This window comes from Mustela nivalis (assembly GCF_964662115.1).
Source record: "Mustela nivalis genome assembly, contig: HAP1_SCAFFOLD_112, whole genome shotgun sequence".
Classification (NCBI taxonomy): Eukaryota; Metazoa; Chordata; class Mammalia; order Carnivora; family Mustelidae; genus Mustela; species Mustela nivalis.
In genome coordinates, this window is record NW_028136504.1 from 802,755 (window position 1) to 827,357 (window position 24,603).

Here is a 24,603-nt window from a genome sequence, read left to right on the forward strand (position 1 = left end):
CAAGGGGAAAGCATCTCTTTGGCCACCTGTCCCAAGGGCAGACTTGGGCTTGCCACCAGGTGCCATACCTGGAACTTGCAGAAACAACCCCATGGAGAAACGGTCAGTCAGATGCCATCTTCCACCAAGATGTGGCAGCATTGTAGGAGACAGGGGGTGCGGTGGGGAAGGAGTGGAGACAGTCCCCCACAGTTCCCCATCCCAGTGCCCGGGCCGTGTGCAGGGATCCTGTTGCCTCTTCTCTCCTGTGGTGAAGGCACTGGCCTAGACCCCGAGTCTGCCCGAGCGCCGGAGCAAAAGGCAAAGCCTTACCTAGGCCAGGAGATGGAATTAGGCATAGAGTGCCATGCTAGGCCACGCACGCTGCTGCAGGGTTGTGACTGTGTCTGCCTAGTTCGGCTTAGCAAAGTGAAACCCAGGCGCGAACTTGGAGCCCGCGAAAGCAAGGCCCAAGAGGCACCAGCTCTCCCGCGGCTCTTCGTCCCTGCTGCGAAAGAGCGAACGACCAAAGCCTTGCTGAGGAAGCAGCAGCGAAGTGCGGTTCGCTCCAACCAAAGACTCTGCGAAAGCACAGCATTCGCTGAGAAATGTTGTCAGGCCTGCTGCTGCTTCCCTGAGCCCAGTCTCGCGGTGGGAGAAACCCGCATACAGCGAAAGCCTCTTTGCCTGGACCTCTCCCTTAGGAAAGCACAGCATTCATTGGGAAATCAGAGTTGGGTTTGGGGATGCTGCTGCTGCTTGCCTGAGCGAGTCTCGGCAACATGGTGGAAGATACCCGCATGGAGCGAAATCCTCTTTGCCCTAGCATCCCCTCTGCCTGAGAGAGAAGCATGGTTGCACACGTCTGTCACCGCGCTCCCCAGGAGCAATTTTGGGGAAGGCATAGCACGCCGCCCCCGGGGAAGAGAAGGATCCCTTGGCCGAGGGGTCTGGAAACGCTCGGGAGTCAGAATAGCCTGCCGAGGCACGAATAGCAGGCCATGAGAAGACAAGTGTCCTCTGCTCCCTGTGCGGAGAGATTGAAACCTGGCTGCTAAGGAGACATGAGGGGACGACAAGGGCATGGGTGCGTGCTCCACTCTGAGGAAGGAGTCTAGGCAGAAGGCAGGCCTGTCCTGTGCCTCTGGTCCCAAGGGGAAAGCATTTTTTTGGCCACCTGTCCCAAGGGCAGACTTGGGCTTGCCACCAGTTGCCATACCCGGAACTCGCAGAAACAACCCCATGGAGAAACGTGCAGTCAGATGCCGTCTTCCATCAAGATATGGCAGCATTGTGGGTGGCAGGGGGTGTGCCGGGGAAAGAGTGGAGACAGTCCCCACTGTTCCCCATCCCCGTGCTCGGGCCCGGTGCAGGAATCCTGTCGCCTCCTCTCTCCTTGGTGAAGGCACTGGCCTAGACCCCGAGTCTGCCCGAGCGCCGGAGCAAAAGGCAAAGCCTTACCTACGCCAGGAGATGGTAATAGGCATAGAGTGTCATGCTAGGCCACGCACGCTGCTGCAGGGTTGTGACTGTGTCTGCTTAGTTTGGCTTAGCAAGGTGAACCCCGGGCGCGAACATGGAGCCCGGGAAAACAAGGACCAAGAGGCACCAGCTCTCCCGCGGCTCTTCTTTCCTGCCGCGACAGAGCAAACGACCACAGCCTTGCTGAGGAAGCAGCAGCGAAGTGCGGTTCGCGCCAAGCTGAAAACCTCTGCGAAAGCATGGCCGTCGCTGGGAAATCAGAGTCGGTTCTGTGGGCTGCTTTTGTTGCTTGCCTTAGCCTAGTATTCGCAGCACTTTTGGAGAAACCCGCATAGAGCGAAAGCTTCTTTGCCCGGGCATCCCCTCTGGGAAAGCACAGCATTCTTTGGGAAATCAGAGTCGGGTCTGTGGGATGCTGCCTGCTGCTTGCCGGAGCTAGTCTCCACAGCACGGTGTAATAAACCCGCATGGAGCGAAATCCTCTTTGCCTGGGCATCCCCTCTGCATGGGAGAGATGCATGGTTGCACACGTCTGTCACTGCGCTCCCCAGGAGCAAGTGTGGGGAAGGCACAGCACACTGTCCCTGGGGAAGAGAAGGAGCCATTGGCCTTGGGGTCTGGAAAATTGAACAGCCACATGCAGAAAATGAAATTGGACCATCCTAACACCATACATTATAATCGACTGGAAATGGATGAAGAAGCATAATGTGAGAAAGGAATCCATCATAGTCCTTGAGGAGAGAACAGGTAGCAACTTCTTTGACCTCAGCAGCAGCAACTTCTTCCTAGGAACATCGCGAAAGGCCAGGGAAGCAAGGGCAAGAATGAACTATTGGGATTTCATCAGATCCAAAAGCTTTTGCACTGCAAAGGAAACAGTTAACAAAGCCAAAAGATCACTGTCAGAAGTTATCTGGGAGAAGATATTTGCAAATGACATACCAGATAAAGGGCCAGTATCCAAAATCTATAAAGAGCTTATCAAACTCAACACCCTAAAAACAAATAATCCAATGAAGAAATGGGCAGAGGACATGAACAGACATTTCTGCAAAGAATACATCCAAATGGCCAACAGACACATGAAAAAATGCTCCACATCACTCGGCATCAGGGAAATACAAATCAAAACCAGAATGAGATACCACCTCACACCGTTCAGAATGGCTAAAATGAACAAGTCCGTCAATGACAGATGCTGGCGAGGATGTGGAGAAAGGGCAACCCTCCTACACTGTATGTGGGAATGCAAGCTGGTGCAACCACTCTGGAAAACAGCGTGGACGTGCCTCAAAAAGCTGAAAATAGAACTACCCTATGACCCAGTGCTTGTAGTACTGGGTATATACCCTACAGATACAAACGTGGCATTCTGAAGGGGCACATGCACCCAAATGTTTATAGCAGCAATGTCCACAATAGTTAAACTATGGAAAGAAACTAAATGTCCTTCAACAGATGAATCAATAAATAAGATGTGGTATATATGTTCAATGGAATACTATGCAGCCATCAAAAGAAATGAAATCCTGCTATTTGTGATGACGTGGATGGAACTAGAGGGTATTATGCTTGGAGAAATATTTCAAAGATTTTATATATTTTTTTAATTTATGTATTATGATATCCCTTACATACAGAATCTGAGGAAAAGGAAAACTAATGGAAACTTAGAGTTGAGTTGACAAGGGGTGAACCTGGTCATGATCCCAGGGTCCTGGGATCGAGCCCCGCATCAGGCTCTCTGCTCAGCAGGAAGCCTGCTTCCTCTTCTCTCTCTGCCTGCCTCTCTGCCAGCTTGTCATCTCTCTCTGTCAAATAAATAAATTAAAAATCTTAAAAAAAATCCAATATTATTGTTTTACAGAAGTAAGTAAAGAATCCTAAAGTTTATATGAGACCATGAAAGACAACAAATAATCAAAGCAGTTCTGAGAAAGAATGAAGAAGGGAGATTACACTTCTTGATTTGAAACTATACTACAAAGCCCTCATGCTCAAAACAATAAAGTATACTGGCATAAAAACAGACCAATAAACAAGTAGAACAGAATTGAGAGTCCAGAAATAAATCCTTTCATACAGTCACCTAATATTTGACAGGGGCCAACATATGTAATGGGGAAAGATAGCCTGTTCAATAAATGATATTTAAAACTGAATAGTCACATAAACAGTATGAAAAGGGAACCTTATATCACTCATAAGTCTGAACTTGAAATAGATTAAAGACTTAAAGGTGATGCATGAAACTAAATTTCCTAAAGGAAAACATAGGAAAAATTCTCCTTGACATTGGTATTGCCAATAGTTTTTTGGATACCAGACCAAAAACACAAGCAAAAAAAGCAAAAATAAATAAATGGTATTACATCAAACTAACGTTTCTGCATTGCCAAAAAAAGGGAGAGAGAATGAAAACACAATCCACAGAATGTAAGAAAATACTTACGAATCTTATATCTGAAAAGAGGTTAATAACCAACAGATACAAATAGAAAAAAAATATATGATTAAAAAAATAGCAAAAGGATCTCAATAGACTTTTTTTTCAAAAAAGTTATATAAATGACCAACAGGAGCATTAAAAAGTGCTCAACGTAAAAATATCAGGGCAAAGTCCTTATGTTGTTGTTGTTGTTGTTTACCTCTGAAAAACGCAGCAAGATATTAGAATATATACTACCAAAAAATTGAAACTAACCAATTTTGGTAAATATTGGAGAAAACGGGGAACTTATGCACTGTAATAGAGATATAAATTTGTATGGAAAACAGTATGGAGATTATTCATATTATTAAAAGTAAAATTACCATATGATTCAGTAATCCCACTTCTAGGTATCTATCTAAAGAAAACAAAGTTCACTGTTCAAAGACATATCTGCACTCTTATGTTTATTATAAAATTATTAACTCTAAGCAAGAGATGGAAATAACTTCAGTATCCATTAATGGATGAATGAGTAAAATAAGTATGGTAAATATATACTACGGAATACTACTTAACCATGAAAAATTAAGAAATACTGCCATTTACAACAGCATGGATGGATCTTGAAGGTATTATTCTAAGTGAAATATTTCAAAGATTTTATATATTTTTTTAATTTATGTATTATGATATCCCTTACATACAGAATCTGAGGAAAAGGAAAACTAATGGAAACTTAGAGTTGAGTTGACAAGGGGTGAACCTGGGGTGGAGTAAGGTGGTCCAAGGGTGCAAACTTGCAACTATAATATGAAAAAGTTCTGGGGATCTAATGTACAGCATGATGATCATAGTTAATAAGATATACATACTTTTTATTTATTGTGCTTCCCTTTAATAAACTTTGCATATATCACATTCTTACAAGTTGAAAGTTTATAGTAATCTTGTATAAAAGAGGTCTGCTGCCACCATTTTTCTAACAACATTTGTTCATTTTGTGTCTCTTTGTCACATGTTGGTAATTCTTGCAATATATCAAGTTTTTTCATTATTATTGTATTTGTTATGGTGATCTGTGATCAGTAATTATGACCCACTGAAAACTCAGAACTAGTGTACTTAAGGTATATACATTGATTTTCTTTAAAAACCTAATGCTTTTGAACAGTGCAGTATAGTTTTTATTTTTTATATGCACTGGGAAACATAATTTTTTATATGCACTGGGAAACCAAAAAATATAATAATTTGACTTAGTTTATTGAGATAATCACTTTATTGAGGCAGTCTGGAACAAAACCCACAAGACCTCTGAAGTTTATCTCTACTATACTATATACATAAAAGTTGCTAAGAGAGTAGATCTTAAAATTCCTTACGATACATGCATAAAAATCAGTGGCAACTATACGAGATAGTAGATGTATTAACATTTTTGTGTAGATTATATTGCAATAAAGATGTATACCAATTTATCAAATTGTACAAAATTTACACAATGTTAAAAGTTTGCAATGTTATAAGAAATCATTTCTTAAATTTACAAATATGTCGATTTTTTTCAATAAAGCTGGAAAAAACTTTTTGTAGAATTAATCTATTTTTCAAAAAAGGAAGTAAGGCAGTAGAAACTGCAACTAACTCTGAAATAATAGAAAATAAAATCCATTTTTGTTATATACACTGTGACAAAAACTATTACTTAGTTTACAATGGAGGAGTACTTATGAAGCATGAAGGATGGTCTATAAAAAAGGCTGAAAGAGCTCAGTTTTAAGGTTTAAATTTAAAATCTTCTTTTGAAATACTAAACTGACCACCCAGTGTTCCAAACATCAATGTCTTAACTGCATGAATTTATTTCATACAACTCTATAATCTAGTTTCATAAGAAAGCAGCATGCAAAGTTTGAATAAGACAGACTTGCTTAAGTTTCTTTATGTTCAACAGTAAAGGATACCTCCTTAAAAACAAATAGAAGAAAAATCAGCATATTTATTATGATAATTATTATTCATAAGGAGATTCATATTGAATTAGGGAATATATATCCTCAGAGGGGGTAAAGTAAAATGAAATTTATGTTGGTAAATGTGTCTAATAATAGTCAATACAATGCCTCAATATAAATGAATATTACCATTTTGAACAATTTAATTACTATTACTAGAATTATTATAAGTATAAAAATAGCTATCATTTTAGCATGGAATATGAGACTCTCATGCTCCATGCTTCATCACATCCACACAACAACGCTGCATAATAAGTATTATCATCACCATTTCATGGGTGAAAAAACTGAGGCTAACACATTTAGATAACTGGTTTATGATTACATGGGTAGCAAAAATGCATCACACTAATTTAGGCTTTATGATTTCAGAATTGTACTCTTTCCACTGCACATTCTATTACTCTGTAAATACTTGGCCTGTTTTCATTTGGTTCTTTAATTTTATTCATGTGGTGATGGCTTAAAGCTTCCTTTAAAGGAAGCTTAAAAATTTCATTTAACCAAAAGCTCCCAAGAATTAAAAATGCCACGGATCTAATGTAGACATGGATATCATTAGTTAATGGGTAACTATATATTTTCCACCCTAGTGAGATAACAATCAGAGTATTTTTCTAAGTTTTAGTCTCTCAGTGTTAAAAAGGACTTTGTTAAAATAGAAATATTTAGACAAAGGTGATCAAAAGTCTGAATCAGGTCACCTTAAGGTAAATATTAGGAACCTGAGGAAACAAATGGAGATTTGAACACTGAGCTATGATATAATGAATGGTTTCAAGTATTTAGTAGAGTATAGAAAAGCCCTTTAAAGCCTGGTCTTAGCCTAGCATTGCAGCTTCTGGGATATCTGTCTATCTATCATCTATCTATCTAGATATAAATTTGAAAACTTTTTTAACTTAAAGATTTTGAGAAATAGAACATAATCAGCACCATAGAAGATCTGTTTCTGATAACAAACTAGCCCCTCCTCCCAGTTTGTTAATATTCTCTCTTATTTAATGTAACATTGTGCAAATAGACCACTACTGATCTGCCGTTATGAATGAAATAGCTATAATCATCTGTTTGCATATCCTGGTGAAAATATTCATTTAGTTCCATGTTGTATTTCTAGGAATGGACCAAATTTTTATTTTTATTTTTAAGTTTTCTAAATATTGTCCAACTTACCTCAAATGTTTTTATTATGGGCACTTTCATTCTTTCACATTCTTGCAAGGCAATTTTACTGTTGCCCAATATGGTAAGTGTGTAATAGTATGTCATTTTAGGTTTTAATTTATTTTTAATTTAATTTAATTTAATTCCAGATTCATAATAAAGATAAACAGTTTTTATATATGAGTGGCCATTTGGATTACCCTTTCTGTAAAGTACATGCTCAAATCTTTTGATATCTTAACACTGTGTCATACTGACTTCTTTAATAGTAGATTTTCTGAATGAACTTTTAGCTGTGTAGGTCTTCTCTATTTTATTTTGAACTTGTTTTCATTTCAAAATCTTTATATTTATTTTCATAATCTGCTTTTATTTTGCTTTGTCTATTATCTATCTATCTATCTATTTATTTGCAAGCAAGAGAGAGTGAGCAAGTGAGAGTGCAGGGAGGGATAGAAAAAGAAGGGAAAAGAATCTTAAGCAGGCTCCAGGCTCAGCACAGAGCCCAACTCTGGGCTCTATTTCACAACCATGACATCATGACCTGAGCCAAATTGAAAGAGATAAAATAAAATTAAGGTGTTAAAAAAAAAGGAAAAAGAATTGGAGGTTTAATTAAGTGAGCCACCCAGGCACCCCTGTGGTATCTTAAATTAGCTGTCATATCTTTAAAGTTCTAGAGTATCCATTTGGTTCATTTATAAAACCTTTCTCAATATCATTTTTAGTGTCAGTTTTTTGTTCAATTTGCTTCCCCTCTCATTTCTTTGAGCAGAGTAATCAAGCCATTTTACAATCTTTATTGATCATTTTAACATCATACTTAATCCCATTTTGTCTATCAAATCTTGTTAATGGTTTTTCTTTGTGTGCTTTGTTACATTTTGCTATGTTCAAGACATTATATTTGAAACTCTTATTGAGTAGGGATAATTAAGAGCTATAATAATGGTATGGTCCTCCTTGGTAGGATTTTCTCTTATATCTGAGACTCTACAAGACAATCATACTCCAAATTCAGTGATTGGCTTTCTCAGTTTACACAGAAGGCAAGGTAGGCTATAGTCTTATTTCTGCTTCTCCTTGTGCTTTGGGGATCTCAACTTAAATTTGGGTTGTACCAAAGTCCTCAAATTTGATTGCTGCTGGATTTGTTTCTCTAGTATCAAGAGTCTATGAACAACACAGCTCAGTGTGTTTTAGCAGTTTCAAATGCTCTCATAGCTAAAATGGCTTCAGGGCATATATCTCTAGGCTCTCATTGTATTTCGTATTTTGGCCCAGTAATCCCTCACTTATTTTTATAATCATTCTGATATTTTTAACTTTAAAAGCTATTTTGTCTGGATTTTTAGTTGTCTTAAGTAGGAGTTTTTAGATCACCATTACTAGAAGCAACAACAAATATACATGAAAATATCTGCAGTAGTTTATCACATCTTTATGGCTTTGAACTTCCATAAGCTGAGGCATCCTTCTCTAATCACTTAGGCAAACTCCAATTTACCCTTTAATACAACACAAGAATTGCTTCATTTAAGAACATGTTCAGGGATGACTCTTCCCCACTGTTCTTACCAACATTCCCACACACTCTTTGCTACCCACACCTTGCTTATGAACTTTCGTTAGGTATATCAGCGTGACCAGAATTTTGCTCTATTGTATTTTTGTCCTTTAGAGCTTTAATTAAATATGAATTCCATAGAAAGTCTGTCCCTTTTCTTTCAAACCTGGGTTAGTTATTTCTTCTCATTCTTTGTCAGAAGTTACTTTATTAGAGAAACTTATAGCTCTATTGTGACTTTGGAGCCTTTACAGTTTTTCGACTGGAAAAATCACCCATCCCTGAGATTTTTACGCAGCTTCCTAGCTGATATTATTCAGAAATCTGTTCAAAACAGACTTTTTCAGGGAGGCCCTTTCGGACCACTCAGTTAAAAAACCTCTTCTCAATCACTGCTCTTTTAAAAATGTGCTTATTTAGTTCAAATATGCATCTCTATTAAAGAAAAAGCAGTACGATTTTTTTTTTTAAAGTTGGCTTACCTATTATCTATCTCTCCCATTAAAATGATTCCTCTGGCCTGGGGTTTTGTTGTGCTCATTTTAGGCCAGGCACTCAATAAATTGTCACTGAATGATTGAATTGTTTGACTCCCTTGCTAGATTCTCAACTTCATGAGCCAAGGATTGTTCTATTCAGTCCTTCTTTATCCTCAATGTCTGTTATATTGCAGTCACTTACGTGACTAATGGGAAAAATCACAGAAAGAAAGAGTTAAAACTACAGAAAAACCCTGTAGGTTCAATAACACAAAGCTTTCTAAAATTATTTAGCCCAGGAATTGAATACTGGCTGCACTTTTGATTTTTTTTAAATGGTATTGAATTTAATTTAAATGGAAATACTGGAATGGTAGAATAATAAAAAATTATAAAAGCAACTTGCTCCTTAAAGTAAGAATTATATAGGGCATCTCTTCTAGAAGCAAAATTTTCAAATGTCAAACATCTGAAAGCATAGAAGGAGAAGTAAGAGTGTGAATTGTACTTCAATGCTCTTTTCTTTATATTCAGCAAACAGCTTCATTCACACACCTTTCCAATTTTTTCAACTCTTTTGACAAAGCCTTCAGAGGAGTTACTGCTGATGACAACCATCACAGCCTAACAGGAGAAATTTTATAAAGAAAAATAATAGCATGTTTTTCCCAAATTGTTAAGGATATGGTGAAGCTCTGTCGGATTCAAAGGAGGAATGTGCAATTCCATGCTATATATAATAATAACTTGTTTTAATAGTGGCTTTGCAATTTTTCAGATATATCCATTTACTGAAACCACTATCAAATAAACAAAAACAAAGAAATGAACAGGGGTTCGAGACAGAAATTATCTAATCTAAAAATAGCACATGTTCACAGAATACACAACACATATCCCAAGTACTACTATAGGTTTCAAGTAATAGTCAAAACAATAGTAAAAATGATTCAGACCACACCAGTCAAATCATAAATGGGACCTTAACTGTAAATCCTTATCTTTAGATCAAAGCGGGTAATTGGGGGCTGAAGATACATTATAGAACTAATATGTTATAGAACTCCTCTGAAATGAGTCATTTATTCCATCACTTTTCCTGCACAGCTGCTGACCCATGTTTTGGTTCCTGGAAATAGCTGCTACCCTGTCATACTTCTTAAAAGCACATATATTGATAACTCTACTCATTCCTCCATTCTCTGTGACTGTCACTGTGTTAAAATGTGGAGTCAGCTGACTCACTTGTGATGGTAATAAAGTAGATGAGTTTGCAAAGTATTTTGTTATTTCTAAAAATGCAAAAACCAAATTACATTGAAATCATAAGGGGTGTTTCAGGGAGAGCTGTAGGATGTGGTTTCTTGTGTAATCCACAGAGATTAGCTCCAACACATATTTAAACTCTCCTCTAGGAGCAACCTTAGTGGTAAAGCAAGAAGATAAACAGATGTAAACACACCCTGGCACAAAATTATCACTTATGTTTGGCTTCCTAGTCTCCTCGTGTTACTTATTTATCTTAACTTCTCTCTGAAATCAGGGAACACAGAATCTCAATCAGTTGACATTTTTCTACTGAATTACCCAATAGTCTGATCATACCCCAAGACTTTTTTAAATTATTTCACTCATAATCCCAAATCTGCTTTGCTTCCTCATCTTAGTACACTGTAATTTGATTTCAAAATGAGGACAGTTGTCAGTAATGCCACATTCGTTCATCTATTTTACAATTCCATGTGCTTATAACTATGAAGATATGTTAATAACATCCATTCCAATAAGCCACCCTAAATTTATTATCATGAAACAAGACCTCAAGAAAGAGAATTCAAAATCATCCATGTATTTGCAACTTATTGCAATAAAGCCTTTATCAATAGACTTCCCTGTGCACATGGTGGTCAAATTGCTGGTGAAAACCAGCCAGATCTATTACAAGCTTTCTCATGGCTTCTAGGTAACCCAAGTGAGCCTTTATTGATACTGGGAAGGGATAAAGCAGGGAAGGGATAAACAGTGCTGTAAGAATTGGCTAGACAAAAGTAATGGCTCTCATTACAAAGTGAGTATTTTAAAGCAAAAGAGCCTGTTGGGAATATTGTTTTATAAAATAGTGGTTTTTTTATTAACTTTTTAAAATTCAATTAGGTAACATATAGTGTACCATTAGTTTCAAATGTAGATTTCAGTTATTCATCCATAGCATATAATAGCTAATGCTCAGTACTTACTGTGATAGCTTCTTGAAAGCAGAATTTTAACCCACTGAGCCACCCAGGCGCCCTTGAAAGCAGAATTTTAGATCACATTTTCTGATTACTTCCATGTCGTACAACACTTTCCTGCTAGCAACCTTCAAAACATACTGTTTGTTAGAGGAATTTCTTTAATAATAAATAAATAGAAATTTATTTAAATTTATAAATATATAAAATAAATAGGAATTTATTTAAATTTATTTAAATATTGCACACTGTTTCATTGTTCATAAATAAGGTGATGATATTATAGCCATTAGTTGGTAGCACTGATATATCACTTTCTTTTTACTTCTCAGTGCATTCTCTTTACACAAAATAGATATATATTTTAAAAGAATCTGAATCTGTGGCAAACTTGTAAAAAACCCTATACAGTAAAGTTTATCATTTTAAGTAATCTCAATTATCTTCCTCAATTGTGATAGTATATCCTTCTATCTAGGCCAGATATTGTATGAGGGATTTGAAAAGACATACTTTTCTAAATTTCACTTTTCTCATCTGCAAAATGCTTATCATATCCTACAATAAAATACACTTACAATTTTTTGATGAAAATTTATTTATTTATTTTAAGATTTTATTTCTTTATCAGAGAGAGTGGGCGAGAGAGCAAGCACAGGCAGACAGAATGGCAGGCAGAGGCAGAGGGAGAAGCAGGCTCCCGGCCGAGCAAGGAGCCCGATGCGGGACTCGATCCCAGGACGCTGGGATCATGACCTGAGCCAAAGGCAGCTGCTTAACCAACTGAGCCACCCAGGCGTCCCTTTTGATGAAAATTTAATCTGTATAAACAATATATTTGCTGTAATGCGTGGTTCATGGAAAACATCTTATTTAATTATAAGCAACAACAGTATTAGAAATTAAGTAAATGTGTCTATAATATTTAAAGTTTTAACACATAATTCCACTGCTTTGCCTTATTTTCTCAAATCCCTTTACCACTTTCACTGACAGAGTTAAATGTACTTTTTCTACTAGTAGCCAGCTCTTTGTCTTTTGTCAGAAAGATGCCCTTGTGAATTATTTATAATAGAGATATTAGCAATAATAATAATAATAATAAATAGCAATGAAAATGTTAAAAAAAAGTTTTCTTAACTAATTAGGGTTCTTAGACATCAATTAGACGAACCACCTCGGGCAAGCAAATTAATCTGCAAGACATTCCCAGAATTAACAAGTCAGTCAGACACAGGGTTGTCCGTAGACTGAAAGGTGAAGCAAAAGGACTAGGTTTGGAAAATAGGTAAGGACAGTGAAAAAAGTGATCAAATTTTGGGGCAAAACAAATTCTTAGGTGTCCTTTCAATGGAGTCCTGTTCATTATGTAGCAGAAACTCTAGAGATTATCTCAATCCATTGGAGTCACCCCGTTTATTAGCTTGCTATTGACAAAGTTATTTACAAACTGTAGAGCAAGAGGTTATAATGGAGAAAACTGATGGTAATGCACAGGATTCTTGTTAACAATAATGCAAGTTAGTGATTTTTCATTAGAAAACATAAATTCTATAACCCAAATTATGGGCCCAGAGCACTTCTGCTGCACAACTCTGCTTATATCCCAAATAACCATGTGAACTAGTTTTAATATCTGCTTCTCTTATTAATTTTTGAATAAAAATTCTTGACACAAGTATTTTATAATTGTGTGATAACCATGCATTTAATTTCTTGGAGAACAAAACACACTTTAGCATAACTAGGTTCGTTCACAGAACCAGCCTTGATAACACACTTCTATATGTTAGAAATGATGTAATAAATGTAGAATATTGGGCACTTGTTTGGTATTCTTTGCCATGTTTTGCACTATCTAAAAAGAGATCAGTGAACTTGGACTGGAGTTAGTAGACATGGAAGAAAATAAAATATTACAGAGAAGAATACTCTGTGGTCCACAACCTAAACGGGCTGGGATTCCCATCATTTGGATCCCTGTAGCTTTACAAAAGTCAATTAAATTTTTGTATCTCCGATTAAAGTTGATTCCCCAGTACTTTTTCAAACATATCTTGTAAAGTATTGTTTCCCAGAAAAAAAGGGATTTTGCACATGTATCTGCCTTTGTCTCTGGTCATGATCTCAGTCAGGATCCTGGGATCGAGCCCCATTTCGGGCTTCCTGCTCATTAGGGAGTATATTTCTCAGTCTCTCTCTGCAGCTACATCCCCCTGCCCCACTCATGCTCTCTCTCTCTCTCAAATAAATAAATACAATCTTTAATTTTTTAATTAAAAATAAGATAAATAAAATAAAATAAAAAGTCTGGTCTTACTGCCCCATTTAGCTCCTTTTGTTTTTTTGAGTTGTATTTAAAGCAGCATGAGAGAACATGAGGCTCTCAAACTTTAAAAAAAAAAGGAAAAAATTGAGTTTTGTTAGGATTTAAGATCTTGTCTGCTAGACAAAAACGTTGGCTTTGTTAACATGTGAAAATCAACAAAAGAGAATAAGATCGAATTCTAATAATTTTTGTAGAAATTAAAAATTTCCTCCAACCCAATTACATACAGACCCATTAAGTAAATTCATTCCAATGTCCCAAACCAACCTTTTCTAATAGTAATGCATCTGTGTAAACAGGGTCAACCCAAGGAATAAATAAATATTATTATTTTTTTTCCTGTCTCTTCCACAGTCACATCTGGGTATATTGGTAGCAAGCCAATTATCTATCTTATAAGACATGATATCATAAGGAAGGTTATTCTGTCCATTTGGAACAACTGAAAATCATTGTAATTTTATCTTGGTGCAGTAACTTGAGATGGCACAGTGTGGGTTATGAATATATTTTATTTTTTTTACTGGGAAGAAGAGATTATAGAGATATTGGTTATCCAAGAGAGACTGACAGGTGTTGATAGTTGCCAGGTCAATATCCATCTACTCTTTCCTTTAATATCAGAAAGCACTGAGGGATTGACAACAAGGAAACTTAAAACAACATCAAATATTTTATTGTCTCTTTTCTAGTTACATTGTAACCTTATGACAAAGTATCAGTCGTACAAGATATCATTCTCTTTTACCTCTATCTTTCTGCCAGAAATGTGGGCTTAATAGTGAGAACTCCAACAGCAATTTTTGCAACTGTGAATAAAAAGCCATGAAAACCTCTAAGATAGTTCACTTGACTTTCTTAAGACTCTGAACCAACACATTACATTTTTGCAACTGTGAATGAAAAGCCATGAAAACCTCTAAGATAGTTCACTTGACTTTCTTAAGACTCTGAACCAACACCAGAAAACACTCTCTGTAGTCTTCTTGTTAAATGAAAAATATGGTTAAACCACTTTTGACAGTCTACTACCTACAGCAAACTGTAAATCTTAATTGAAATATGTCCTCTCAGCTGTGCTTAAGCAACTGAGTCCTGAGCTTTTTAGGTTTTCAGTCTGAAAGAGTACACCTCGGGTGCTCTGAAAGGGAAGAGAAAGGACACCCTGTTCTCCATATAAATTAAAGAAGAGAAATCTGTGCATTTAAGTGGGCCATATAAAATTTATCAAGCAATTATCTCCTAACTCCTTCCTATCCAAATTACCTGATATGCTCTCCCTACTCCTTTATTCCACGTTACTGCCTTTTCCAGGATTCTGTATCACATCACAGCATGTCTTCTGTTATTTCCTTCTTGCAAGCTAGTTTTGTTTTCTCCATCTAAAAAAATCAACAATCATTGTGTATTTCAATTCCCATTTTCCTCAAATGCATTGATTCTTCTTATCTATTACTCTTTTCTCATACTCAGTGTCTTTGTCTTTATGGGGTTTGTACTTTGCTTTTCCCCATTCTTTACTGCCATTATATAATCAAATCTAATAACTTCTTAGAGAAAGTTAAAAATTCCTGCATAGCCACACGTGAACACAAAGTCACTGATTTTTAGCAAACCTATAAGATAGTCAGACATCCATTCAATTTCTTTTTAAGATTTTATTTATTTATTTGACAGAGAGGGATGAAAAGCAGGCAGAGAGGCAGGCAGAGAGAGAGGAGGAAGCAGGCTCCCTGCTGAGCAGAGAGCCTGATTTGGGGCTCGGTCCCAGGACCCTGGGATCATGACCTGAGCCGAAGGCAGCGGCTTAACCCACTGAGCCACCCAGGCGTCCCTCCATTCAATTTCTTAACTGAGTCCCAAATGCATCCTGACTTCTAACCTAAACCTAAGTTCTACTTCTTACACGTTGTTATATGACCAAATTCTTTCAGTTCAGTATTTTGTAACATTTAAATATTAGTCAATTGATGCTTTGTTTGTGTATTTCTATGAAAATAATTTGAATACTGTAGATTTATTGTTATATTTATAGATTTATAATCAAAGTTTCATCAGTTGAAGTTTTTGGAATTTTCAGATATAATGATTAACCTAAAATGATACTGCCTCAAATCCCTCTGATATCAAGGCCCAACTCCTGATTATAGCCAAACCTGTGGTGGATAGTTCCATGGGAAATTGCAGTTACTTAACACTGATAGGATCTCATGTTCTCTCTCTCATTTTGGAATGTCTCCAACACAACCCAAAAGTGTAGGAGAGTTAATGTCCTCTGAGGACAGCTCTCAGTGAAGTGGAAATAAGAACCATAGGTAAAATTGTCAGTTTTCAGGTCTTCATGAGGACAACTTAAAGAAGTTTCTCAGGACCTTTCAGTAAAAGCAAGCCTTCATTTTCTATCCACAACAATTATATCAACAATGTACCTCTTTGACAAAGTTGCTTCTTCACTGTATCACTTTCCCATTCTTTTCTACCTTGGATAATCTCCCAGATAAACTAACAGTACTCAAATCCTTTGTCCTACTCTTCGCTCTCAGGATAAATGGAGCCAAAAGACTTAGATTAATATCAAGTTCTGAATGGGATCTTAGAGCTATTTCTGTCCAGATTTTCATAAACATAGGGACCTTTGAATTATCAGGCTATAAATAAGTTCTAAATGGAGGGGGCAAAAGCAAAAAGTAGAAATTTTTATGTTTGATTTTTAATCATGATTAATTGACTTTATTGATTATTAAAAATAGGGAGTTGGGGGAAATTGGAAGGGGAGGTGAACCATGAGAGACTATGGACTCTGAAAAACAATCTGAGGGTTTTGAAGGGGTGGGGGGTGGGAGGTTGGGGTACTAGGTGGTGGGTATTATAAAGGGCACGAATTGCATGGAGCACTGGGTGTGGTGAAAAATAATGAATACTGTTATGCTGAAAATAAAAAATAAATTTTAAAAAAAATACTAACATTATAAAAGTGTGGATCTTTGTAAAACAATGTCTTAATGTAAGAAAGAAGTTGCATAGTCCTTTTGAGAATATTAAACCAAGTGTTCAGGTGCCATCTAATTTCTTGTTTAATCCAGAACTTTGGTGTGCATCATCTTGAGGAATAGGATTTTGAAGTCCAGACAGACTAACAGAAAACTGATCCAAATGTGTGTGTTTATATTTCTGCTTTTGTTGTAAAAATCAAAGTGTGATTGCTGGTTTAAAATGGTAAAACTAATAATGTTCATGGACTCGATTATAAATTTTCTAATTGTATGGGAAGAATCCAACAAAGATAGAATTAATTGATTTGCAAATCCTCAAAGAGCTACAGGATCAGGTAGTGGTATGTTCTGATTCAACAGCATCATAATGCAGCATTTTATATGTGTGGCTAATGGATATTTTCATGAATGTTTGCTAGCTAGTCAGCCAATACAGAGAAATATTAGGTAGGGTAATTACTCACAGTTGTGTTTAATATAATGAGAGAAAATTATCAAATGGCACTAATAATAATAATCCTATAGCAGGCTAAATAATTCAATGATAATTACAAGTATTAATCTAGCTTTCTTCCCTGATTATGACTCTTCTCTCCTTTATCATAATGGGAGTAGCACATTGTCTGCAATGAATTGTGAAAACCCAGCAGTGACTTTGGCAGTGAAGGCCTCCCATCAATTTTGATAGGTTAAAAGGATTCTGGTTGGTCTTGAGCAAATGTGTCAATTTTTTTATTCTGTGTGTGTCATAAAAGAAAGAAGCAATAGTAAATTCTTGCTGTTATTCCATGGAGCCAATAAAATCATACTGCCAACAAGAGGCTGTTGACACCATAGGTGTAGTTAACTGTCTTGAAATACTACGCCTGGAAATAAAATCCTAATATTTCACATAACCTCTTTTTTTAAAAGAAACAAAACAAAACAAAACAAAACAACTATACTGCTTACATTTAGGGCCCTGCTGTTGTGTAACTATTTTTGAACATGTCTTCTGTAAGTGTATATATATATATATATATATATATATATATACATATTTTTCTGTGCAATAAATTCATTTAGAGATAAATTTGGATTGCAAATTATTTTGGGGGAGGCGTGGTATTTGTGGCTAGTCTTACAAGTAAAAAGGACTAAAAGAAAGAAGAAAAACATTTTTTATTACAGCATATTTACATCTGTCCAAAGTACTTATCTACTATAATACTGACTAATGTATAATACTGTACACAAAGAAAGAAGCTAAATGAGTTATAATTCAGTCAGTGTATAGCTGGCCATTTTAAAACTTACCACTGAATCTTTCTGGTATGCAATGTGATATCTGGCAATCTGGTCCAGTTCATTACATCAGGTCATTTGTATGTTCTTATTACCATTTTGATAGCATAGCACATTTTATAACCCAGACATTTTACAATGGAACTATGATGCATGTATTTTCAAAAGTATAGACATACATGAAGCTATGAGGTCAAAAAAGATGAATGTCCGTAGTATCATATAGACTCAACAAATAAAAGTGTCCAAGGGTCTGAGTGTGACTTATGAATATTGTATAAGATTAGGCCAACATGTGGTTTTGATATAAATAATCTGTTCTTAAATTAGAATTACAATCGTTGAGTACAGTGTTGAAAATGGCAGATAGATTTTAGCTATCTTTGCTCACTAGGGAAAATGGAAAAATGTTTAGTTTGGTCAGATTTTCACTTAACTTCTGAAAAATCTTACGTTTGAGAGAACCCTTCTGAAATAAGAATCCTTAAAGACATAACCCCTTTGGCACAAGTTTTCAAGAAACTTGTTTGATGTTGTAGACAATTCTATGGCACACGTACTGTTCTAGATGTTTCATGCCAATAATATGTAAGCCATACCAAGGCTACATATACATATAGAGATGTTCCTCAGCTTACAAGGGGGCTATGTACAGAGAAACACATAAAAAATTGAAAATGCATTTAATACCCCTAAACAATCAAATATCATAGCTTACCTTAAGCTTATTTAAACATACTCAGAACACTTACATTTGCCTGCATTTGGGCAAAATCATCTTAAGCAAAGCCTATTTTATAACAAAGTATCAAATATCACATGCAATTTATTAAATATTACATTAAAAAAAGAATGCTTGTAAGAATATCAGGTGTTCACCCCTGTAATCTTCTAGCTGACTGGGAGCTGTGGCTCACTGCCGCTGCCCAGCATCACAAGATGGCACCATATAGAACAAGAGTTTCAGGTGGTAGGTGTTGTAAATTTTACCCAAACTGACATTGGTCAAACTCGTTTTTGTCATCATATATATCAAGTAGTTTTCTCGGGTTTATTTTTAGAATATCCTTGTATAATGAATATTTACACTGATATCTAGTATAAAAATCTTGCAATTTAACAGTAGAAACATTAAGATATTGAAAATCAATCTATTTCTTTAATTCATTGAAGACATTTTTGGCTTGTTTCCAGTACTTTCTTACTGGTTAAAAAGTGAATTTGAAGAAGTCTGGATTTCATTATTATATGGCACTTTCCCTTTGATGAATACAAAGACGATATTCTATATTAGCTATCTGAGAAGAATTTATTTTTTTAATTTTATTTATTTGTAAGAGAGAGAGTGAGAGAGAGCACAAGCAGGGGGAGCAGCAGGATGAGGGAGAAGCAAACTCCCGGCTAAGCAGGAAATCTGTTGCAGAACTGAGTCCCAGGATCCTAAGATCATGACCCGAGCTAAAGGCTCAGGCGTTTAACTGACTGAGCCACCCAGGTGTCCCAATCTGAGAAGAGTTCTGTATGCTATTCCTATTAATATGCAGTTTAAAGTCTAGGTAATTAACTTAATATTTTAGTGGCTATTGTATAGATAGCACTATGTTCCAGGCAGAGAGTAAGAAAGAAATATTAAATCAACCATATTCTATGCATTCTAAATGAAAATAATTAATCAATCATAATAAATCCTTCTATTTATGGAATATCAACTTATAAGCTTTCCTCCATATGAACAATGCCAAATACCAGAATAAAGGGTCATCTAATACAAATAAAGGATAGAATTAAAGAATTCTGGTAAGCCATTTAATTTTGAAAAATGGTGTTCTATTGTTGCTGAGTTGTGGTTTTCCGTTACATAATATCTGATAAGTGTAGAAGTAACATGAGTGTTACGTGAGATGAGAAATGGTATATAATTAAGATATTTTTAAAAGTACAGATAAATACAAATTTGTAAACATAGCATTATGGAGGAGTAAAAATAAATGATAGCTACACACTCTAAAGTGAATAAAACTTGGAAAGCTAATAGAGAAGTAAAACAAGGACAGTGCAAAAAGTATGGTACATTTTTATGAAGTTCAAACAAATTCTGTGAAACCATAGATGGACTTAAAGATACTATTATGTATCAAATATTGTAAAAATTAAGCAAGGAAATAGCAAACATAAAACAACCAAAGCATACAAACTTGGGTAGATACAAGAGGTGTGATCATGTTCTACTTCATAAAGAGATGACTTAATAGATAAATACAAGTAACTAGACTTTTTAGAAGTTCATAAAACGTTGCCTGTTATTTCTTAGTAATATAAAATATATGGTTTTCTAACAAAAACGTTTATCTTAAAAATATTTAAAAATAAATTTCAGGCTACTCCTAAGGTTATATTTACTTTTCCACTGTGGGAAAAGCTGGTTGTTGTAGTTGTAGTTGTTTGTTTGTTTTAGTCTCCTCCTAGTTTTTATTATTATAATGTGGAATGAGGAATGTTAGATTGAAAAGTGAATTATTTTATAGACAAAAATCATTACTTGATTCACCTCCTGGTACAGCAGATGGAACTCCTGAAAATATGCCCTTTTGCCTTATGGAAGAGTAACAGTTATGCTTACTTCTGAAACATACTTGGTGGTGGCCCTAAATAGTGACACCATAGTAAACATTTTGAATATTTGCAATTAATTTTTATAGTCATAGGGCTCCAAAAGGCACTGCAGGTATCTTAGCAGGTATTTCAATAAGGCTAAAAGTTGCCTGACTGTTTAAAAATATTAGCAAGGCACAAAACATGGCAGAAGTATTGTCCTCAGATATTATTTTTTTCCATATGCTCCTGATTTCACACATGACAAGTTATTTTTTCAAATATTTATTATAAAAGTTTTTATTTATTTATTTGACAGAGATCACAATTAGGCAGAGTCAGGCAGAGAGAGAGAGGAGGAAGCAGGCTCCCTGCTGAGCTGAGAGCCCGATGTGGGCCTCGATCCAAGGATCCTAGGATCATGACCTGAGCCGAAGGCAGATGCTTTTAACAACTGAGCCACCCAGGCTCCCCCATGACAAGTTATTTTGATAGATGTATATACAGTGTATTTTCCAGTTATAAGAAAAATGGTTCTGCTATTTTTAACCTTTTTTTAAAATTAAATAATTTTTTTCATTGAAATTTTATTTTTTAATGTTTTACTTCTCTTTTCTTTTTTTTTTAAAGATTTTATATATTTATTTGAGAGACAGAGATCACAAGTAGGCAGAGAGGCAGGCAGAGAGAGAGGGGGGGGGGGAAGCAGGCTCCCTGCGGAGCAGAGAGCCAGATGCGGGGCTCAATCCAAGGACCCTGAGATCATGACCCGAGCTGAAGGCAGCAGCCCAACCCACTGCGCAACCCAGGCGCCCCAATGTTTTACTTTTCAATATACTACTTAGAATATAAAACCTATTCCATTTTGTAAGATGTTTACCATTTAAAAACTGGTAATTTTCTCATTGTGTCTTCCCCTCACATTGCTTTATTTTGAATAAAAAATTTCACAATAAACATAACTGATGCTTTCCTTCTGATGGTCCCTCTGTTGGTCATATTGTATATGAGCCATGCCAATTAGTTTTACAAAATTTATTGATGTTTGTTGATATGTTTTATCATAACTAATTTTCCCTCCCTTATCTAGATTCCCCAGCTTTCAGACAGGTGGACACTTCAATAAACCATACCCAAGGGATGTATCAAGTACTTCTTAGACATTCTCTCAGATCCTTGAGGTGTCATTTTGCCTAGGGATTTGCAATAGGTTCTGCCAGAGGTACCACTGTGACAACTGATGTCCATGGTCTATCTCCTGCTAAGCTCAAGAGGTCACTGGTTTCCAAGTTTATCTATAAAATTAATGCATTCCAGCAAGTTCTTTTTTTTAATATTAACAAACTTATTTTAAAGTTTATATGGAGAGGCAAAGACTCACAATAGTCAACATAGTGTTGAAGGAGAACAAAGACTGAGGACTGACTTCAAAGTTTACTAAAGCGATTGGGCGCCTGGGTGGCTCAGTTGGTTAAGCCTCTGCCTTCCGGCTCAGGTCATGATCCCAGGGGCCAGGGATCGAGTCCCGCATTGGGTTCTCTGCTCAGCAGGGAGCCTGCTTCTCCTCATCTCTCTCTCTGGCTGTCTCTCTGCCCATTTGTGATCTCTCTCTCTGTCAAATAAATAAATAAAATCTTAAAAAAAAGTTTACCATAACGATAATTGTAAGCATGATATTGTAATACCACAGAAAGACTAGATTAAAGCAACAGAATATATATATTCAATTATATTTTATATTTAATAGAAAAGCAAAAGCAATACAAGAGAGCAAAATACAATCTTTTAAACAAATGGTTCTGTAGCAATGGTGAAGCTAAATCTAAAAATATAAAATAAAATAAATCCAGGCAGATATCCTACACTCTTCACAAAAATTAACTCAGATTGGATTATAAACCTAAACATGAAACATGTAGAATGTAATATAGAAGAAAATTTAAATGACCTTGGTTTTCGCAATAACTTTAGCTACAAAAGCACAAGCACTGAATTTAAAAATGTCTACTCTGTGAAACACAATGCCAAGAGAATGAAAAGGCAAAGCACAGACTATGAGAAAAAATTTGCAAAATACACATCTGGCAAAGGACTGTTAATCAAAAATACACAAAGACCCCTTAAAACTCAACAATGGGGGAAAAACCGGATTAAAAATGAGCCAAAGACCTTAGCAGATACCTCACAAAAGAAAATATTACAGATGGCAAATAAGCATATAAAAAGATGCTTCACATCAAAGGTCATCAGGAAAATGCAAATTAAAACAAAAAAGAGACACCAGTACATACCCAGAATCCAGAGCACTGACAACAGAACATGAAATGTTGGTGAGGATGTGGAGCAACAGGAATGTTCTTCCATGTGTATTGAGAATAAAGAATGGAAAACAACTTGGCAGTTTCTTACAAAACTAAACATATTCTTGCCAGATGATTCAGCAGTAGCAGCTCTTGGTATTTATCCAAAGAAGATGAAATCTATACCCACAAAGATATCTATAGTAGTTTTATTCATAACTGACAAAAGCTTGGAAGCAACCAAGATATCCTTCCATAAGTGAAAGGTCAAAGAAAGTGTAGTACATGCAAACAATGGAATATTATTTAATGCTAGAGAAATGAATTACCAAGCTATGAAAAGATATGGATATAAATATTTAATAAATATTTGATTTTAGGCTTCTACCAGTCTATCAATAGTATTAGTATATTTTAACAGTGAATGCTCAGCATTCATGAATTTACCTAATAAAACATTTTGGGTTCAATATTTTAAATACTTCAACCTCTATGATTATATTCCTAATAATTTTGAATTGGGGTAAATAAACTTTAATTTTTTGTAACTTGTTTCTTATTGCAAGAGAGCTCAATGAAATTTTAGAAAATAAAAATTTACAAAAAAAAAGTTTAGTTTACTATTGCCAAATAATTTAAAACTTTATCTTATATTCAAATACATATATTTTTCTAAATTGATTTATATGCTACTAAAACCAAAAACTTTTAGTTATACTAGATTTCATATCCTGCAATCAATGCCAGAAATCCATCTGGCAATGATTTGTCTTAAATAGAGTTAAGATGGGTGTTATTACAATGCAAGATGGAAACAAAGATAGTATAACAATTGGTGTTACATAACTTTTCCGTTTTGATCAAGTTACTAATCTACAAAAGGCTTTTATCAGTGACAGACTTGGGACTTTAACAAAACTTTTAAACTAGCATGTGCGACTCATTCCTAGAAAACAACACAATCAATAACACTTTATTTAGATTAAATCATGACTATTTCTCCATTTGAATAAAAAAGGTAGCAACCCCAATAAGTTTATTGAACATGAAAAGTTGAAATGCTATAATGCTCCTAAGGAATTAAATGATCCAGTCAAGAATAACTAAAAAAGGATATAAATTACCAAAGTGTTTGTATAATTGTAATGTACAACTGCCCATTATCGTTCCATAGTGTAGGCTTGTACAAGAACTCTATAAAAGAACTCCACTTCTAAACTGTGGAAAATATGTTCCCTTTCCCCCTATATACAAATATTAAGCCATTCATTTAGCTTTTAAAATATCCACTTAATACAGGCTTTTTACACATTTGAACAGGCAGCAGGGCTCTATTCTTATCGCTTACATCTGAAGGATAGACTTCTAGCGTAAGAGGTAAAGCCCATAAAGGAGCCCAATAATAACAACAAAATACAGTTTAGTGAGCCCTTACAATCTGCCAGCTACTTTTCTGAGAATACTTCAATTAATAAAACATATAAAATACCTGACCACAAAGAGCTTACATTCTTTTGAAATATAATAGTGAAATAAACCAATAATAGAGGGGCACCTGGGTGGCTCAGTCCATTGAGTGACTGCCTTTGGCTTGGGTCATGATCTCAGGGTCCTGGGATGTAACTCCCCAGCAGGCTTTCTAGGCAGTGGGGTGTTTTCTTCTTCCTCTGCGCACCCTCCCAATTCTCTCTCTCTCTGTCTCAAATAAGAAAATAAACCAGTAATAGAATAATGATTGATGGTTG